At 51.6% G+C, this 19,059-nt stretch overlaps 1 protein-coding gene across 4 annotated transcripts in view; it reads right to left on the bottom strand.

Moving 5' to 3' along the window:
- Positions 1 to 18,760, bottom strand: part of MAMLD1 (mastermind like domain containing 1) — a 121,730-nt gene extending 102,970 nt beyond the window's left edge. For 2 of the 4 annotated variants that reach the window (XM_023249496.2, XM_023249495.2), the window contains exon 1: positions 16,814 to 17,089. The gene's annotated coding sequence lies outside the window, so the exon portion shown is untranslated. Of the gene's footprint in view, positions 1 to 16,813; positions 17,090 to 17,457; positions 17,560 to 18,086; positions 18,177 to 18,646 lie in introns of those variants that run through there. The other 2 variants (XM_045050448.1, XM_019824423.3) reach the window with 2 other exon arrangements.
- Positions 18,761 to 19,059: the final 299 nt, after the last annotated feature.

Below are 19,059 nucleotides of genomic sequence, written 5' to 3'. Positions count from 1 at the left end.
TTTTAAAAAACGCTCTTGCATGGCAAAGAAATAAACAGCATCAGAAAACAACAAATTGGGAGAAATTACAACACATATCACAGGTTAGAAAACAAATAGCCTTAATATAAAAACTCTTAAAAATGAGGATAAAAGACCAAAAACTCAGTAGAGAAAGGGAGAGAGACATAAACACATAATTCACACACACACACACACACACACACACACACACACACACACGGCTCTAGAGCATATGAAAAGATGCTCCAAGTCACTCATAATTAGAAAAATGCTAATTAAAATTACTGAGATGCCATTTCTAACCTATCAGATTTACAAAAATTAAAAAGTATAGCAAACACTTTATTGGCAAGGTTTTAGGAAAACAGACCCAACTCTCACTCGTTACTGATAGGAATGCAAACCGTTCAGGAGGGGAATCTGGCAATCCCTAACAAAACTATATAGGTGTTTACTGTTTGATATGCCAACATCATTTCTAGGAATCTGCCCTGAACATATATCTTCAGCAAAATGAAAATACATATGCACCAGGTTGCTCACTGCAGCGTTGTTTTAATTGCAAAATACTGGAAACAACCCAAAGCTCATACATAGGAAGGTGGTTGAATAATCTATGGTATATTCACATAATACTATATTATGAGCTGCAATAAAAGAATGAGAGAGAGCTCTGTGAAATGATAAGAAGTGATTGCTAGGATGTACTGTCATGTGAGAAAGCAAAGCTCCCCCAAAAGGATCTGTAGGATACTATTCTTCATGTAGGAAAAAAGGGCTGTGGGAAAAGACGTGCGTATCTGCTCATTCGTCCAAAAATGAATGGATCGAGGTAGGAAGGGTAGACGTAATGTGAAGTGTCACTTTCCGTACAGTTCTAACTTTTGGAATTCTGTTATTTTTCACATGCTCAAAAAAAAAAACCCACAAAGAATTAAGATTAACAAATACGGGGAAACAAAAACCCCAAAAGGAATCTAAACAGAAACAAGTCAACTGAACCATACTCAAATGACCACACTGGGGATAAGGGGATGGAAAACTAGCTCAGGTAATTTTTTAACACAGTCTTTGGATGATATAACCTCAAGCTAAAGACAAAAAGAACTCTAAACAAATATCATACTCTAGTTAATGGGCTTCTTCTCACAGAGTTATGGGTTAGCAATTCTGGGACTACCTTCTGTGTATTTTAGGGTTCAGTAAATGAGTAAATACATTATGGATAATAGCAGAGAGATTTCTCGCTGTCCTAAAAGGGAGTTACAAATATGGACAGGGAAAGAGAACTGACTTTGCTGTTGGATTAGAATTTAAATGTATCAGTGTGAACTGCTGGATGATAGAGAGAGAGAGAGGAAGAGAGTAGATAGATGGTAGACAGACATGTAGGTGGGTAGAAAGAGAAATTACCACAATAATAAAAACTGATAAAATAGTAAGATAAAATGAAATATAGATTTAGGTTATTTATTTTCCTACCTTTGTAGGCTGAGAGAGTCTATTAGGAATGATGCTCTTGTAGAAATAAGCATATATCTAGTACCCAGATCTTGGTTTCTAAATACCATTCTCCATTAAAAGAAACTAGGGCTCCTTGGAAAAATGGCTGATTTTTAGGGCTGAGGCAGAAAATGTACAAGATGAGTCTGGAGCATCTTGTTATGTCAGAAACTAAGGCCATGCTCAGATAATAATTAGAGATGTGTCAAAAAGACTTAAGAGCTAGTACAAAGGGGCTCCCACTGGCCAAATAATGGGGCAGTTTGAGCATCAAAATAATGATAATAAAGGATTATAAGTCAATGAATAAAAAAATATCCCACGAGCTTATCTGATATAAATATATAAGAAATCGGAGGGAGGGTGGGGGGAGGAAAACTCTCTATTATAGTATAAAGCTGAACAATACATATAGAAGGCACGATGAAATTAGAAATTCATTCTTTGGCAACCAGCATAATAAATTTGCCTCAGGCAAGAGGATCTTCAATGGACGCTAAACTGGTGAGTGAAAGTTTTCAGAGTAACAGGATATTAACACTTCTTCCAATATATCCCCATTTGATCATTTCAGCAGGAAAAATAGTACCTTGGCAGTGGAGAAACCTGGCAGACAGTGCATTAACCAAGTGATCGAGGTTAACATCACCAGTAATGAGACATCTAGATATCACAGACCTCATGATATGATGCACTGAGAACGACACAGCATCACCTTTATGGCAATTCCTGCCAAAAGTGCAGAACCCGAATCTAATCACAAGGAAACATCAGACAAACTCAAAAGGAGGGACATTCTGCCAAATAACTGGCCTATAATTTTCACAAATATCAACACTAAAACCAAAAAGACAGATTGAAGAATTGTTCTAGAATAAAGGAGACTAAAGGGACATAATGACCAAACATACCATATCACCCTGAACCTTCTTTTGCTGTAAAAGATATTATTGGAAGAATCAGCAAAACCTGAATAAGGTCTTTAGATTCGATTGGAAACGATGTTAGCTTCCTGATTTTGATCATCATCCTGTGCTTGTACAAGAGAATGCCTGTTTCTAGGAAATATACATTCAACTACTTAGGAATGGGGTCATCATATCTGCAATTTATTCTCACACAATTCAGAAAAAGAAACTCTCTCTCTCTCTCTCTCTCTCTCTCTCTCTCTCTCTGTGTGTGGTGTGTGTGTGTGTGTGTGTGTGTAGGGGAGTGGATAAAACAAAATGTGGTAAAATGTCAACATTTAGGGATCGAGTGAAAGGTATCCAGAAATTATTTGTACTATTCTTGTAACTTTTCTTGAATCTAAATTTATGTCAAGGTAAAATATTAAATTAAAAACTTAGAAGCCATCAATTAACCCCTGAGGATGAAGGTGTAGAGAGCAAAGAGTAGAGGCCTAAGGGTCAACCATCAGAAAATGCTCACAATTGATGGCAGGGTTTCCCAGAAGCAACAGGACAGGAGTCTCTAGGCATACGCAGGAATTCAGGGAACAGTTACTGTCATTTTGATAAATTTCAGGTCAAAACTGGAGCCTTCCTTGCACAAAAGACCTGTTGCCAATGTTCACAAAGCCCAGCTCAGGGTGACAGAAACCAGCTGTTTCACTGAATTCCTTAATGCAGAAAAGGGAATCCTCACGAGGCAGAAAAACTGAGTCATTTTGGAGGATGACTGGATGGATAGATAGATGGATGGAAGGATGGATGGATGGATGGACAGGAGACGGAGAGTTAAGATGCAGCTGCTGAGCACTTATAATGTGGCTAGTCTGCACTGAGATGTGCTGTGAGTATAAACTACACACTGGAATGTAAAGAGTTTGCGTGATAAAAAATGTACAATATCTCAGTAATTGTTAAGTTGATCATATTTGAAATAATATTTTGGATAGATTGGGTTAAATAAAATATATGATTCAAATTAGTTTCACCTGCTTTTTAATTTTTTAAATGTGGCTATTAGCATTACATTTCTATTGGACAACAGTGGCCTAGTTGATACATGGTTTTGTAAGTTTCTGTTCAAATCTCACCTTCTTGGCAAGGTCCTTGCTTCCCACCCTATTTAAAAGTGCACCCTTCCCTGCCACTCCCCAATTCCCTTCCTTGATTTATTTTGCTGCAAGTCAGTTATCACCTCAGACATATTATATTTTTTACTTATTAATCTTGTCTCCCTTTGGTCTCCCTCACTGGACTACCTTCCATGAGTGTTGGGTGTTTTTTTTTTTTTGTCTGCTTTGTTCACTCCTTCATCTTTGCCCTGACAAATCATTAATTTGCATATGTTCTTTCACATTGGGTACTTAGTAGCCTTTTACATCTTATGTCTCATGTATCTGCCTATCCTTCCTTCCTTCTGTCCATCCATCCATCCATCCATCCATCCATCCACAGTGCCCGGCACATGGTCAATACACAAAGTATCTTCACTGAATCAACTTTTCAGAATGACTTTTGACCTGTTCTTGAATTGATCAGCACCCAAGTTCCAGTTTTGAATGACTTTGGGCTCCAGTTTCATACTGGCTCCTGACCTGTCCAAATCGGAGAGGAGAAGCAACCCAATGTACCCTACTACCTGTAAGGGTCCACATTACAGAGAAGGGTCTTGGGCACTGCCCTCCTTTCCACCTCCCTTCCTGCCTTGGTTTCAAGGCCAAAGCTCCTGAAAAATCTGAGTGAGGGGAAGGAGATAGATACGTTTTTCCAAAAGGCAGACAGCCGTCAGGAACTATGTGGGCAGAGGAGCACATATACTAGAGAGTGTTTGTCCATTTCCGTTTTCTTGCACTCAATGTCTACCTACCTCTTTCAGTGATTCAGGCAATCACTGAATTTTACCTCTAGAAAGGATTTAAAGGTCATATACTCCATTGGTCAAATCACAGCCTCTAAATGTAATCCAACCCAAGAAGAGGAAAATCTCAGAGAGCCATTTACTCTTCTCAGCCAGCCCAATGGAGTGATGGGGGCCATGGGGCCCAGAGAGGGGAAGAGAATTGCCAAAGGTCACACAGTGAGGCAGCAGAGCTGAGCCTAGCACCTAGGCTGCCTCCCTTCCAGATGCTGGTCATGTTTCAGGCCAGAGAAAGGGGTGGCTGGGCACAGATAAGAGGTGGTTGGGTGGGCCACAACCAAGAAAAATAGTCCCAGCGTTGGTGGCTGTATGGGGATGGGCCGGGTAGATTTAGTAAGCGCCCCACGAGCTATAGGTGGCCAACACAGACCCTTTGCTCTGTGGACACTTGCAGGTGGTGGGACACATTGGGCTGCTTCTCCTCTCCAATTTGGACAGGTCAGGGGTCAGTATACACCTGGAACCCAAAGTAATTTTTAAAACAAACAAACAATAAGCAAATATGCCAAGTAATGTGGGTGCAAACAGTTGAGAAATTTAAAGCTTCTTCTAGACAAGAAAAAACTGTTATTTGTTACAAAAATAAGGGTGGGGTGGCTTGAGGGTTTTTTTCATAATGAAAATTAGCAAATATGAAGTCCAACTTAAACAGCCCATATGTTTAAATTAAAATAATTCCAGGGGCGCCTGGGTGGCGCAGTTGGTTAAGCCTCCGACTTCAGCCAGGTCACGATCTCGCGGTCCGTGAGTTCGAGCCCCGCGTCGGGCTCTGGGCTGATGGCTCAGAGCCTGGAGCCTGTTTCCGATTCTGTGTCTCCCTCTCTCTCTGCCCCTCCCCCGTTCATGCTCTGTCTCACTCTGTCCCAAAAATAAATAAACGTTGAAAAAAAAAAAAAGGAAAAGAAAAAAAAATTCCAAATAACAAGTGCCCAAGGACCACATCCTTACCCCCGCCCCATTGTTTTTTAAAAAATCTGTTTTATCTTAAATTAGGCATTTGGTACCAACAATATTAAATATTTACTTTAGTTGAGAACAACTCTTAGTTATTGGGGGCAAGGACTTTTTGATAAGCTACTATTTGATAGCTAGAAATCAAAATCAGCCCTATCTTCCTTCTGCTGCCCACAAGCTGGATGATGCTTCTGTAAGAGTCTCTGTACAATGGGGTGGAGCAAACAGTGCCACAGTGGGCTGAGAGTGGGAACACCGGAGTCCTGGACTAGCTCAGCCCCAGAATCCTCCTGTGTAAACAGGGTTCTCTAAGGGAACTTCCACTTTTCCCATTCATTGGTCCTACATAAATACATATTAATTCCTTTTGTCTTTACCCAAACTTTCAGAACTACTCTTGCCTATGTAACAGTCACAGCCCCCACCTACCAAGCTAACACAAAGCTCCCACATTGTCAAGTCTCTGGTCAAAAAAGAATAAATTTTGATATTGGGGCATCTGCGTGGCTCAGTTGGCTAAGCATCTGACCCTTGATTTCAGCTCAGGTCATGATCTCACGGTACAGTTCCTGAGTTGGAGTCCCACTTAAGATTCTGTCTCCCACTCCCCCTCTGCCCCTCGCCCTCTCGTGCGTGTGCCCTCTCTCTTTCTGAAAGTAAATAAAAATAAAAACTTTCAAAATATTTGACTTACCCTTTTCAAATATTTTAAGTAACTTAGAGTTTAATTTGCAACCAGAGAATCATGGAATATCGGGGCTAGAGAAGCTCTTCAGATTCCCTTTCAGATTCAGTCAGTTCCTTCATTGTACAGATGGAGAAACTGAGGCTCAGAACTGGACCTGGAGCACATACTGGCTGACCCCCAGGTGGATGTTCTTCCCACTATAGCACTAGGGACCCTTTCCAGACTCAAAGCTGGTCCTAAACAGTGAACCTTCCAAAAGGCAAGTGCCAACTGCCATGATTTCCAATTTTCAGTTGATTACTCCACGTGCCTACAATTGCTAGAGGTCATCTGCTTTCAAATGACTTGTACAACTCCTCCCCCTCCAGATGAACACTGAAGCTGAGGCTAAGACACCCCAGCAAAGGACAGAGTTGGTGCCACTCCGCATGCATAAGGACCCAGTACCGAACAGCCATCTTCAATGTGATCCCTACTTAACGAGCCCCCTGGCAAATCTGGCTTTCTTTAACATAAGAAACAAAGGATGGGGGGACACCTCAATCTGTGTGCAAACCAGTTCAAAGCAAAACAGTTCAAAGCACGCATCTCTTATAAAGGAGAGAGAAAGTCCAAGCTCCTAGCAACATACTGCCTTCCAAACGGTTCTACCTTGAGGGTGGGGGATGGGCATAGCCAGATCTGCAAATGTGTGGCAAGGCACAGCAACTGGCTAGGCAAGGCCAGGATCATCCTCTGAGGGTTCAGATGGCTTCACAAACCTATTCTTTACTGTCTCAGCTGACTCTCAGGACCTGAGAATTCTTTAGGGCCAGACAGGCTTGTCTCTAAGAGAGGTAAAAAGCCCCTGCTGTAAGGAGCCAGGGGGCCTGGAAGAGCACAGGCCCAGCAGGGGCCAAGAACTCGCCTTCATGCTCACCTGTGCTCTTGCACAGTCCTTCTCAGTGTCTCAGTTTCCCTACCTATGGTTTATGAGCTCTCCTGGCCTTGCCACAAATCTTTCCACATTTGCAGTGTTGGACGTGGATGGTGGAGGAGGTCCTCTGAACTGTGCCCAGCAGGCCAGCCCCCTCTCCGATCACAGTGCCTGCATACCCCTCCTGAGGCTGCTCTCCTCACCACGGAGAACACAGGGAACATGACGCTCCCGTCCCTTGGGACAGGGCCCTGGCCAGATACCTGGGCAGGTCCACCACCCCATTTTCGCAATGAGCTGGCTAGACCTTTTCAGTGGTTTGGGGGAAGTCAAAGACCCGCTTTGACCTCCTAATGCCAGGTGTGACAGTGGAAATGTAGAAAAGCAAACCAAATCATTGGCCTTCTCAGATTCATTTGCTGACTTCCGTGGCAGGCAGACAGGGAACCTCCCCCAGGGCACGGGCCAGATACACATGCCCTGGCCCCACTCTGGAGCTGCTGAGGGCTGGGTGAACAGGATCTCTAACCAGGGAAGGCCTCCAGAACTGTCTAGATCCCAGAAACACTGCATGGCCTTGGGGGTCCCTCCTAAGCCAGAGAATTTTTCATGCTGTTTGCCTGGGTGTAACTTACACAATTATCAAAGGAAGAAACAAAAGGACTTTCTGTGTCAAAAGAGACCTGTTTTTATTTTGTTACACTTCTCAGGCCACATGGGAAGGCAAAATGAAGAGTAACCAGTGACAACCCAAGAGTGTATCCTGAGCCTGATGTCTGCAAGACCATCTCACCAACACCAGGTCTTTTGAATCTCCCATGATGCCATTTCGCTGGGTTGGACTGGCATTCTCATATTGCCATTTGTCAACTGAGGACACTGCAGCTCAGGTAGGTTCAAGGACTTGCCTAAAACCCCACAGTTGGTCAATGACCTATGCCCAAGGCAAAGCTCATTGTTCTTCCTGCCACGTCACAGTATTTCTATGCCCATGAGGTGACCAGGGATGACCATGCAATCTGGCACAGCCCAAGGCACCACATTGAGGTGTCCTTAACCTGGCTTAAAGAAACCTTGAGGGAACCATGAATGGGCTTCCAGAAAGGCCTATGAGCCCTTGAAATTAGATGCAATATTGCATATTCTTGGGTGGTGGTCTGAGGAGAAGACCCACGACTTCCATCAGATTCCCAAAGAAGTCTGTGACCCACAAAAGGCAAGGAGCTATCCCTGCTCCAGAGACAGGTATTATTTTTGTTACAATTTGGGGCTCAGGAGGCCAGCTGGAGTCGGCTTCCCTGGGGGCAAGCTCAGGAAAACCTTGGCAGCCAGGTGGTCCTGGCCATTCTCCAATCTTATGAACAGAACCAGCTTTATGCAGGGCATGGTGCCACTCTGGGGGGTGTCCAAAAGGGCCTCCCTAAACCCCCAAACCCTCCTACCTCCAAGCTAAAGAGACAACATGACAACCCTTGCATCCCATAATTCAAGTTGGAGGTTCCAGACTCTTTGGAGGAAGAGAATGACATCAGAGCATAGAAGGCTAAGGATGGTGTCTTTCCAGGTAAGGGGGAGGGGTTGTGAGGTGCAGGTCTAGGACCCAGGAAGGGGATGGTAGGGAGACTGGACCCGAATTTGGTTTGCTCAGGATTTTGCAAAGGGCCAACCCAAAGGCGTGACTGAAAAGGCCAGAGAGCCTGTCCCCAGCCATGTGGGGAACAAGGGCTTCAGACTTAGCCCTTTCTATCTGGGTCCCACCTTCCAGAAAGGATGTGGTGAGGATGAGAGAGACCATGTCAGCTTCTAGTTCTCAACTTCTGGGGTGACATGAGCTCTAGAAGGCAAAGTGCTTCTCCTTCCTGAGAGGTAATGAGGAGTGATCGTGCTTTTCTGCCCCTGAGACAGAGGTGCCTGTGAGAGTACAAGTCTGGCTCTCCAGCACAACGTGCTGCCTTGTGCACATTCTGCGCCAGAGCCTAGCACAGTGCACTCGGAAATAGGAGCAAAAATGATGCTTTGGGGGCCTCCAGCCTGGGGTCTGAGAAGCCAGGCTTCCCAGCTATCCCAGAGAGAGGAGTGGTCTCTGGCTCCCACACTCACCCACTGCCCTTTGGCGAGAGGTGCAGAAAAGGCCCGTAGGGCCGCCAAGGGGCTGTCACTCTGGAGGGATGCAGGGAGGAGGAGAGAGAGAAGCCTGCTTGGAGACCTCCTGTCAGGGGAGCCCTGCGGTTTCTATTTCGTTGTTGCCGCCTCGGGAGCAGATCTTTGGGGGGCTCCACTTTGACTTCACCTGCACCGTGGGACCAGCGCTCACCACCCAGCCTTGGAGAGGCGAGCGGCAGGGCTCAGGCCGTGCTACTGCACAGGGCATCGCGCATGCTCCACGGATTGTTCAAATGGCATGGATTGTTCAACTTTAGTTCAAATGGCAGCCCGATTATTCTAACACCAAGTGTGTCGAATTTGACTCTGTATCCCCCAAATTAACTTAAGAGTGGCAGTGAAATGAAATGGCATACTTCTTTGAGCTTTTGTTACAGCACATTTGCACGGCAAACTGCGAAGAAAATTAAAATGTAGTAATTAGGGGTTAAATTAATCCTTGACAGACAAGCAGCTTAGAGACACTGTGCCCTCCTCCCTGGACCTAGCATAATGCATGCCAGTCTTTCATGTGACTCTGGCAAACACACCACAACTACTGTCCCACTCAAAATTCTGAGGTCGGCGCTGAAACTTCCGGAAACAGATGGTAACCCTGAGATCTCTTTAAGAACCAAACCCAAACAATCCCCTAAACTGCCAACAGAGCCCACCCGGCCAAGCCCTCAGAGGGGCTGGCTCTGCGTGACTGTCCATCCGCGACTTGAAAACAGGATGAGTGGAAACACACTCTTTTCTGAGGTCCCCAGGCCCGGGCCCCAGACTGCTCCTTAACTTACAACATGCCATCTTTGCTGGTTTAGATTTGGAGCTCTAATCACAAGGCACCCCTCTGCCTTCCTAACAATGCTAAGAAGCCAAGCACACCATGATCTCACGGCATTGGCTCCTCCTCAAAAGGAGAGGCCTGTGTGCCCATAGCATGGGTGCAGAGCGGGGTTTCCTGACTCAAATATGGTTAACTGAGAGTCAGTGTACCCTCGGGAAAGTTGGGCCCCTCTCTGGGCTTTGCCTTCCTCTTATGTAAAGTCACAAGGTGTTCTCAGCTAGAAAATTCTCCACCTTTTAGCACGGGAATTTGTAGGTGACTTGGGGCATCTATGCCAACCATGTGCAGGAACTGTAGTCAACAAACTAATGGGGCCATGCAAAGGAAGACAGGGCTGGATCCTGTCCCCCTCCTCTCTGTGTCCCTGAGCCTCCAAAAGAAGCTAGCAGGGGATAGGGTTCAGGATCAAACACTGGGCAAAATATGAAAGCTGATACCATTGACTAGCTCATGCCCCGTGGCGTCCAGGGGCCTTTTCTAGAATCAGCAGAAATACATCCCTATGGCCCAGTGTCCAGGTCCTGGCACAGGTGAAGGGAACAGGGAGACACAATGACCAGCTGGCCAGGCCCCCTCCCAGCATGATGGAATGCCATGTTCAGCCCCATCCTCCTCTGGGCCTCATGGAACAGCTCTCGGCACTCAAAAAACAGCACTGCCCAAGCCCCACTTAATGGTTATTTACTGGGCAGAGTGAGCAGCAGGGCATACTGGGAGGGGAAGGCAGCTGGGCCCCCCACCCTGAGGAAATGGAGGGATTTCCAGGCTGGCACCCAGGCTGCACAGAAAGGGACACTGGCTCTCCCCAGGGTCAGAAGGCAGTCAGGGCAGGACTGGGTTGCTATGGATGGACTCCTTCTCCGTGGTCTGGTCTGTCGGGAAGAGCCTACCCTCTGTGGGCCATGGAGGAAAGGGGAGTCTGAAGCTGGGGCTCTGTCTAGGCGAGGACAGTTCTCACAGACTTTGCAAAGGGCTCTTTCTTTCTGGTGCTCATTAAGCCCTGTCTCTAGGAGCTTTTACTCCGGGGAGCCCGTAGTCAGCAAAACCCCTCGATTTGCCTCACCCTGGGTGACCTTTCTGGGCTGTGACAAATCTGATTGCTTTGGAAAATCTAAAGAGGTCAGATTTTAGGGGTGGACTCAAGGCCCAAAGGAAATCGGGGAGGCTCTGTGAACAGGGAGGAAAAAGAAAGCAACTGCAGGGTAGGGAGGAAACCCAACTCTTTTGCTTCTATCCCCTCCTCTTGCACAAAATGCTCCTGGGGCTTCTGAAACCCGGGGCTGGTCATTTGGGAGCAGGACACCACTGGGGTTGTGCGGCCACAATCCTCAAAGGTAAATATTATATCACGCAAGCTACTGTTCCTCACCTCTGAGGGACCCCTGACCAATGACTCCATGGGCCTGTCCTTCCTTTGCTACAGTTGCAACCCAATGATGACAACAGTGACAATGACAACAAGTAATACGCCTTGCCATACAACCCCATCAGGGTCATGTGGATTTAGGAAGCTTCCCTGCTCTCCACCTGGAAATGTTTCAGGACTCAATGCCTGCAAAATCAGACTGCTTCCAACTGAACTTCGAGAGGCTTCTTTCCTACCGTACAGCTGACTGATGCTGCCTAGGTTACCCTGGGTGGTGGAGCTGGGAGGGGTGTGATGGGAATCGGTTTATTGTGCTGGTGCATGGTAACCGGCTGCTGCTCCCCGCCATCTATCTCCCTCCCCGGCCACATCTGTCTGCTCCAACAAACACTCAGCCTTTTCTGCTTGGATAAGGAGATTTTCTAGTTACATCCATTATATGTGTATCAACATTTATGGCAGCAAGATAATTGCCAAAGAGCTCAGAGGATAAAAGGTCCTTCCCCATAATGTTCGCACCCCCCTCCACGTTTAAAAAAAAATCAATATTAAAATCAAGCAGGACAGTGGCAGGTTCTTACATGGCTGCTGTGTCCTCAAAGTTGGAAATGTGATTTTTAAAAAATACCCAGCTGGACTAGGAAGAAAAGAAAAGGTTCAACAGCGAGTTCAGAGCCCAAACTCCAGCGGGGCACGTGTGTGTAGAGGGAAGGCCTTTTTGTCCTTGAAATCTTTGCTAAATAACTGCAAAGCAGCAAATCTGTTCTCCATTAGATGAGTCCTTTGGAAACATGCCAGTCTAATTTCAAAGAGTTTGAATCCCGTTATCTGTAAACCAACCCAATGATTAGGAGGCCGGCCGTCAATAGGCCCTGAGATCACCAGATTAGGGTTACTGGACAAGAAGCCTTCTGGGTTGCCTCCCAGCCTCCAGGATCTATGTTTCTGGGTTACAAGTTCACACTGGCATAAGACACAGAGAGAGGGAGCACTTCCCACTTTTATATTGTTTTGATTGGACTTCTGCCATTTTTTTTTACTTCTCCCTCTTCTTGCTGCCCCTCAAAAATCTCAGCCCCATTTCCCTCTATATGTAGCCATTTTCCCCAAAGGTGTTTCACTTTTCCAGAAAATGACTATTTCATTTACAAATCACAGTGTGTGTGAGCTGGAAGGCACTGACTCCTAGGTCATGAAGGTTGGGGGGAGGAGGAGGAAGGAGGGGGACAGACTTTCCCAAGATCACTCAGCTAATTAGTGGGGAGAGTGTTCTAGAACACAAGTTTCCTAGCTCCTAGGCTGATTATCTCTCTAGTGCACCACTGCAGAAAGAAAGAAAGAAAGAAAGAAAGAAAGAAAGAAAGAAAGAGAAAGAAACAGAAAGAAAGAAAGAAACAGAAAAAAAGAAAATCAGACTCTTAAAAAAAGGAAAGAAAATCAGCCTCTTAAAAAAAAAAGAAAGAAAATCAGGGTCTTAAAAGAAAAAAGAAAGAAAAGGTTTACTGCATAGAAGAAGCCCCTTTAAAGAAGGAGAGTAGTCCAACTATTGTCAGATGAACTGCTGATTTAAGATCAGTTTCTGCCCATTTTATAAGCCTGGATAGCCACTGAGTTTCCTAGGGATGATCTATTAACCGGTGCATTTTAAACCTTTAGGCGATCTGCTTAAAATGGGGGGGGGGGGGATGGAAATGATACTAAACATGCTGGCCACACTTCAGAAAAAAAGAAAAAACAAAAAACCTTTCCTTATTGAAAAGGATCAACAAATCAACAACAGTAAATCTCCTAACTTAAGATGCAGTGAATGGATGCCCCCCCCCAACCCAGCAACAGGCTATTTCCTGGTTGAGTTTAAAAATTCAATGACGTTCCTGTTTCAACCCACACATCTGTGTCACTGTCAGCGTCAGTGGCAGGAAAACAGACGAAGTCACCCTTTGCTAATGATTTCCTAACATGGAATTTCCTTGTATCTCCTCAAACACTTTGTACTGAAAGAAAACTGAAAATGGTCGCAGCCGGAAGATCTTTGTGATATTTTTAATGTGTGTATGTGTGTGCGGGGTGGGGGGAGAACTGCTAGTTTTTCTAAAGCTAATAGGAAGAAAACAGAGAGATTTCCTCCCAGGCATCTGGGACCATCTCAGCCCCTCTCCTGCCTCCTTCTTCCCAAGTTCCACTTGGGGCAACATTCTTTTATCAGTGTTAAAGGAAACACACCCTGTAGGCACGCATGCGGAGAGAAGCCAAGGCAGCACGCAGAGTAGCGGGCAAGGCGTGTGGAGAACCACCAAAGCACAAAGCAATATAGAAGCCCATCTCCTATCTCCTCTGGAGAATATCCTATTTAATATGCAAACTGGTCATCAAGAGAAAAGAGGGATGTTACTTTAAGGCAAAGAAGCTGATTAGTTGCTCTGGCTGGCAGCAAACAGCTGGTCTGTCCGGCAGGTTCAAGGCCATTTCAGCTACTCTCTTATGGAGGCACCATATGTTCCATCTCGCACATCAGCAGCTTTATTTTCCAATGATCTTGCTACAGAAGGGAAGCACAAAGGGGGGAGGAGAAGGTAGAGCCTATGGTTTACCCTTTGAGTACTTTCTTGTGGTTTTAGATGCAGTTGGGATGTGTGTGTGTGTGTGTGCGCGCGCGCGGGCGCGCGTGTCTGTGTCTCTGTGTGAGAGAGAGGAGGGGGTGGGGGAGGTTAACGCTTCACCTTCAATTCCAAAAACCAGAGAACAAATGTTTGACCAACACTTTCGAATAACCTCCAGAGATGGGAATGGAGTGGATTAGGGGAAAGATATGCAAAAAGGTACAAATAATATGCCGCCACAAGATTAAATGGGAAGGGGGACGGAGGCGGGCAAGAGATCGGGAGGAATCTGACTTCGTTGTTCGGACCCCGCCCACTTCTCCTTATTTGTCAATTTTTTTCTTATTGTCAGTATTCCTTTTCGGAACGGAACAAACTTTACGAGAGAAGCGGACAGATTTGGAGAGGAGGGCGGAGGCGGGGCAGACCAACAGGATGGCGAAAGGTTACTTCTAACATGTTTAACATTCCTCAGTGCAAGTCCGGGTTCCCACAAGTTTGGGGGGAAGGGCAGGTGTAGGGGATAGGGGCCCGCTAAATTTTCAATCCAACTAATGCCGGCAGCCCATGCATCCTGGACACCCTCAACTGTCCGGCGCTGGGGCCATGTAGAGGCGACAAACCGACGCATGGTCGGGAGGTGCAACCCCATCCCCACTGTCCACTCAGGCATCAGGAACCCCCGAGGCTGTGGTTCCGACTCCCTCCCTGCCTCCAAACAAAGGGGGTCCGCAGAGCATTTGAGCCCCAGTGTGTGTGTGTTGGGGGGGGGGGTGGCCGGCAGGAGGGCGCAGGAAGGAGTGAGGAGTGTAGCCGCAGGGTGGCGAAAGCCTCAGTCACTACCGTCGTCTCCGCCACGGGCGGGCGCGACAGCCGCCCTGAGCCGGGAGGTGAGGGGCGCGGGCTGCAAAGCGAAACCGAGGAAAGGGCGCCCCCTATGCCCGCGCCCCGCGAGCGCAGCGGCGAGCCGCGTCTGCCCTTCCCGCGGAGCGTGCTCGGCCTCTGGCCTCCGCGTCCTTCTGCTCGCCTTGCCTCCCGCCCGGCGGTCCGTGCCGCCGTAGCCCCGGGTGTCCGCAGCCAGCAGGCGGGGCGCGCAGTGGGCGGCAGGAGCCAAGGGCTCCCCACGCGTTCTGGGGTTCCTGGGGAGGGTCTTCGAAATACAACCCCCTCCCCCACCGCCTACACTTGCCCTCCTGTCCCGAGCGACTCGAGGCCAGTGGGAGGCAGCCGCCCCCGCCCCCTGCCTCTGCGTCCCTTTTCCCCTTCCCTCTCTCCAGCCTCCTGGGAAACAAAGGGGCTTTTTATAAAGCGGATTGTTGGCGGCTGCGGCGGCGGGGGTAGGAGGGAGGGGGATCTATAAAGACAAGAAGAGGTGGGGTGGGGGGAGAAACTGTGCGGCCTCCGGGAGCCCCATGCGGCCGGGCGGCCGGGAAGCCCCCACGGGTGCGCGGCCCACCCCGCCCGGCCCGCGGGCACACTCGGGCGGCGGCCCGCGCCTGCCAAGGGTTGGGCTGAGCCGCTGCGATGCTGCCCGCCGGCTCGCCGCAGCCCGGGAACAGATCACTCGGGCCGTGGGGCCCGGGCGCTGGGGACCGCACGGTTCCCGCGGGGGTCTCCCCTGGGAGACCCGGGCCCTCTTCCCAGCCAACTCTTTCGAAATTGCTTGGGCTCGGGGAGACTTTGCGTCTTTGTTCCAGCGCGGCCGCCTCTGGTACGCTCGGCTCACTCGCCCTCACAGACAATGTCCCGGAGCCGGCCTCGTTCGGCTACCGGCAAAAGACACGTTCGCTGTGGGGACGGCACCCCGGAGGCGGGGCGGGGGGGGGATTCCTTGCGCTGCCAAACAACGACGACAAGCCACCCCGGCAAGCAGAGTCCCTTCTCCCCGAGTCCCCCAGCCATCCTGTGCTCCCTCCCGCGCACACATTCAAACCCACACTCCGGGTGCCCCGCTTAGCCGCCCAACTGCAGGAGCGCGGTGGGGCTAAGCCCCCCGCCCGAGGTGCGTCAGTTTGCTCAGGTTCCGACGACTTCAGGGCAGTTTTCTGGCAGGCTAATCCTATTAGTGTCTGCTCAGTCCGCATTTAATCACGGATCAAAATCAGACGGTACCGCCAGCTTTCCAAGTGGCTTCGGACACACTCACTGCATCGGGACGGAGCCGAGCCGAGCCAACTGGCCCAGAAAAGTATTTGGCGGCGCTCCGGGGGGCTTCCCGCCCGCCCTTGCCGGCGCCGGGCGCCCGGCTCCGCCGCCGCTCCGAGGCCTGGGAGCTCCGAGCGCGGAGGCGCCGGGAGCTCCGGGCAGGAGCCCAGTCGGGGCTGCCTCGAGCCGCCAGCTCTGCTCGGGGCTGCTCTCCAGAGGAGGATTTGGCAGGGGAGGGAGCGTAAGGCAGCGGGCTCGGCGCACGCACACTCCACACTCCGAACTCGGTGGCGGCAAACCGGGTTGGGGGGGTGGGTGGAATCCTGTGCCCAGCGCCCACTGTCGACTGGCCAACGCTCAGGGAGCTGGCATGCGATGGCAACGTCGCCGGTGGCATCCGGGCCGCCAGCGGCCCGGGGGTCGCCGGAACGGAGTGGGAGCTTCCCGGTAGCCCGGCAGGGCCAGAGAAGATCGTGTGGCTCGCGCCCCTCTGCTTTCCCTCGGGGGTACTTAACGGCCCCCGCCCGGTTCCAGACGCCCGTTGGGCGCTGGGGAGCAGGCAGAGGCCGAAGTCCCGGACGATGGGAGCTGCGCTCAGGCCGGCCCCGCCGGTCCGAGAGAGGGGCTGGCCGCGCATAGCGCCAGGTGGGCCGTGTGCTCGGAGCAAACTTTGGGGTCCCCTCAGCTCCTCCGCGACGGGAACCACAAGTGGGGGCCACAAGTGCCCCCTGGACCCCCCCAGAGCAGCCGGACCTCCCGCTCCCGCCCTCAGCCTTACCGTGCTGCGGAGCTCCCTCGGCGGCGGCGGGGGCAGTGCCCGAGGGGCGGGCGGCCGCCGGCGCAGGCAGCCTGGCCTCGGGCACCGGCTGAGTGGCCCGGCCCGGTTGCAGATCACCCTCTGGCTAGCGGCCGGTGCCCCCGCGCCCGCCCGCCGCCGGCTGCTTCAGCTTGCGGCCAAGTTCATGCCGGCGGCGCTGCAGTGGCGGCCTCAATCTGCTCGCTCCATTCCCACCGCCCGGCTCCGCGCCGCGCGCCCGGAAGGTGGAGTTTCGGGGGTTTAAGTTACTGATAGGCATTTCTCACTGCTGTGTCACTCGGGGAGGAGGAGACACGCACGCCGCACACTCACACACCCTCACACTCACGGCGACGAGCGGCTCGGCCTTAAAGGGGAAGCCACGCTGCCCCGCCCGCGACCCCGCCAGCCCTGAGCCCCGAAAGGCCGAGTTTCCAGGCAGGATGGGGCCGGGGGCAGCGGGAGCGCGGCGGCCGCCCAAGGGGCCTACCCGACCCTCCTGCCACTCTTTGAAAGGGAAAGCGGCCGCAGGCTGGCTTCGCCGTGGTCGCCTGGTTTCTCCAGCCCACTTGAGCCAGGGCAGCTGGGGAGTGAGGGAAGGAAGGAAGGGCCACGGCCGCACGTACCTCGGTGGCTCCGCTCTCAGCGGGAGGCGGTCTGTGCCCTCGGCGGCAGGTGGCCCGTCTAGACGGTGCGCTGATGGGGAAGAGCGACAGCGGGGTGACCGCGGGCCCCTGGGCACGGGCGGATGGAGCTCGCGGGAGGGCCGCAGGCGGAGCCCGGCGCACTTGGAAACCCGCACGCGGCAGGTAGCCTTCCCGCTTCTGGGCCGAGCGAGCCGGTGAGCCGCGCGCGCCCCTGACAGACGGAGAGCGAGCAGGGAGAGCGAGAGAGCCGGCACTCACCGGCGGCAGGGCGAGACAAGCGAGCGAGACTGACAGAGACCGAGAGGGACCGAGGGAGAGACGGAAACCGAGACGCACGGGCAGACCGAGAGAAAACGACGGAGACAGAGTGCTAGAGAGACACCAGGGGGGAGAAAGAGAGACAGAGAGAGAGAGAGACAGAGAGACAGAGAGAACGCGCGAGCCGATCCCGGAGGACGCCGGAGAGTCACAGGGACGGGAGTCTCACCATAAAGTAGCCTGTTCAATCTCCTCCCCACACACCCCTTCCCCATTCTGAGCAGAGCAGAGACTGACCCAAGAGCTGGGAGCCGGGCCCCCCTTCCCCCTCGCCCTGGGAGGGCGCTCACCTTCAGCGGTGGCTGCTTGGGTAGGTAGCGCCCGTCCCACTGGCAACGCGTCTGCTAGCTGGCTCCCGCCACGACAGCCAAGCCGACCTGCTGTGACGGCAGTGGGGGCCCATGCTCTCAGGTGGCGGCTACTAAACTACACACCCCCTCGCCTAGCGTCCTCCTTCGCCCTCTCCTGTCCCCCGCCCTCTTCCCCCTCCCCTCCTCCACTGCCCGCCACCACCCCACCCCCCGCCTCCGCGCAGACCCTGGGCCGCCCGCCGGTGTGCTCAGCCGGGAGCCCAGGGGCGCCAGCCGGTCTCCCTCCCTACTGGCCCCGGGGCCGGCGAAGCCCCTTCCCGAGCTGGGCTGGACCTGCCGCCTCTCCGCGCGGGGTTATCCCAGGGCAGACACCTGCGGCTTCTGTACGGACATGGGTTCCTTGTGAACCGCCCGGAGGGCCAGAGCACGCTGTCCGCCCTCTTCCCTGGCGCCAAAGCCAGCGGCTCCCCTCCCCCCATGCCCGGGGGACTGGCTTGCGCCCCTTCTCCGGGGCCCCCGGCCGGGGTGCGTTTCCTTACCTGGACTTCCTGGGTGGTAGCGGCGGCGGGGGCTGAGCTCAGCCCACGGACGCCGCGTCTCGTCCCGAGGCAGCAGCGCCCGCGAAACCCCAGAGCCCAATCACAGTTACTGCCCGCACCTCTGAGTAGCGACCTGTCACCACCACATCTGGTCGCACTCGGCCGGAGCCGCGGGCCAGGAATAAAGGGGTGGGCCCGCCGCCCACTCGGCCCCTCCTTCTCTCCGCGCCCACGCCCTCGGCCCGCGGAAAGCGCTGGGGCCCCCTGTGTGAACCAACCAAAGTCCCTTCGTGGGCTACGTAGGCGCAACGGAGCTGGGGAACTGGACACTTGCCTTCGAGCGTTTCACAAAGTTCCCAGACTGAGGAGCGGCGTCCTGCCTACCGCGAGGCACAGGTGTCAGACGCCTCTAC

Source organism: Felis catus, chromosome X (genome assembly GCF_018350175.1).
Source record: "Felis catus isolate Fca126 chromosome X, F.catus_Fca126_mat1.0, whole genome shotgun sequence".
Lineage (NCBI taxonomy): Eukaryota > Metazoa > Chordata > Mammalia > Carnivora > Felidae > Felis > Felis catus.
This window is presented reverse-complemented; position numbering and strand designations above follow the sequence as displayed.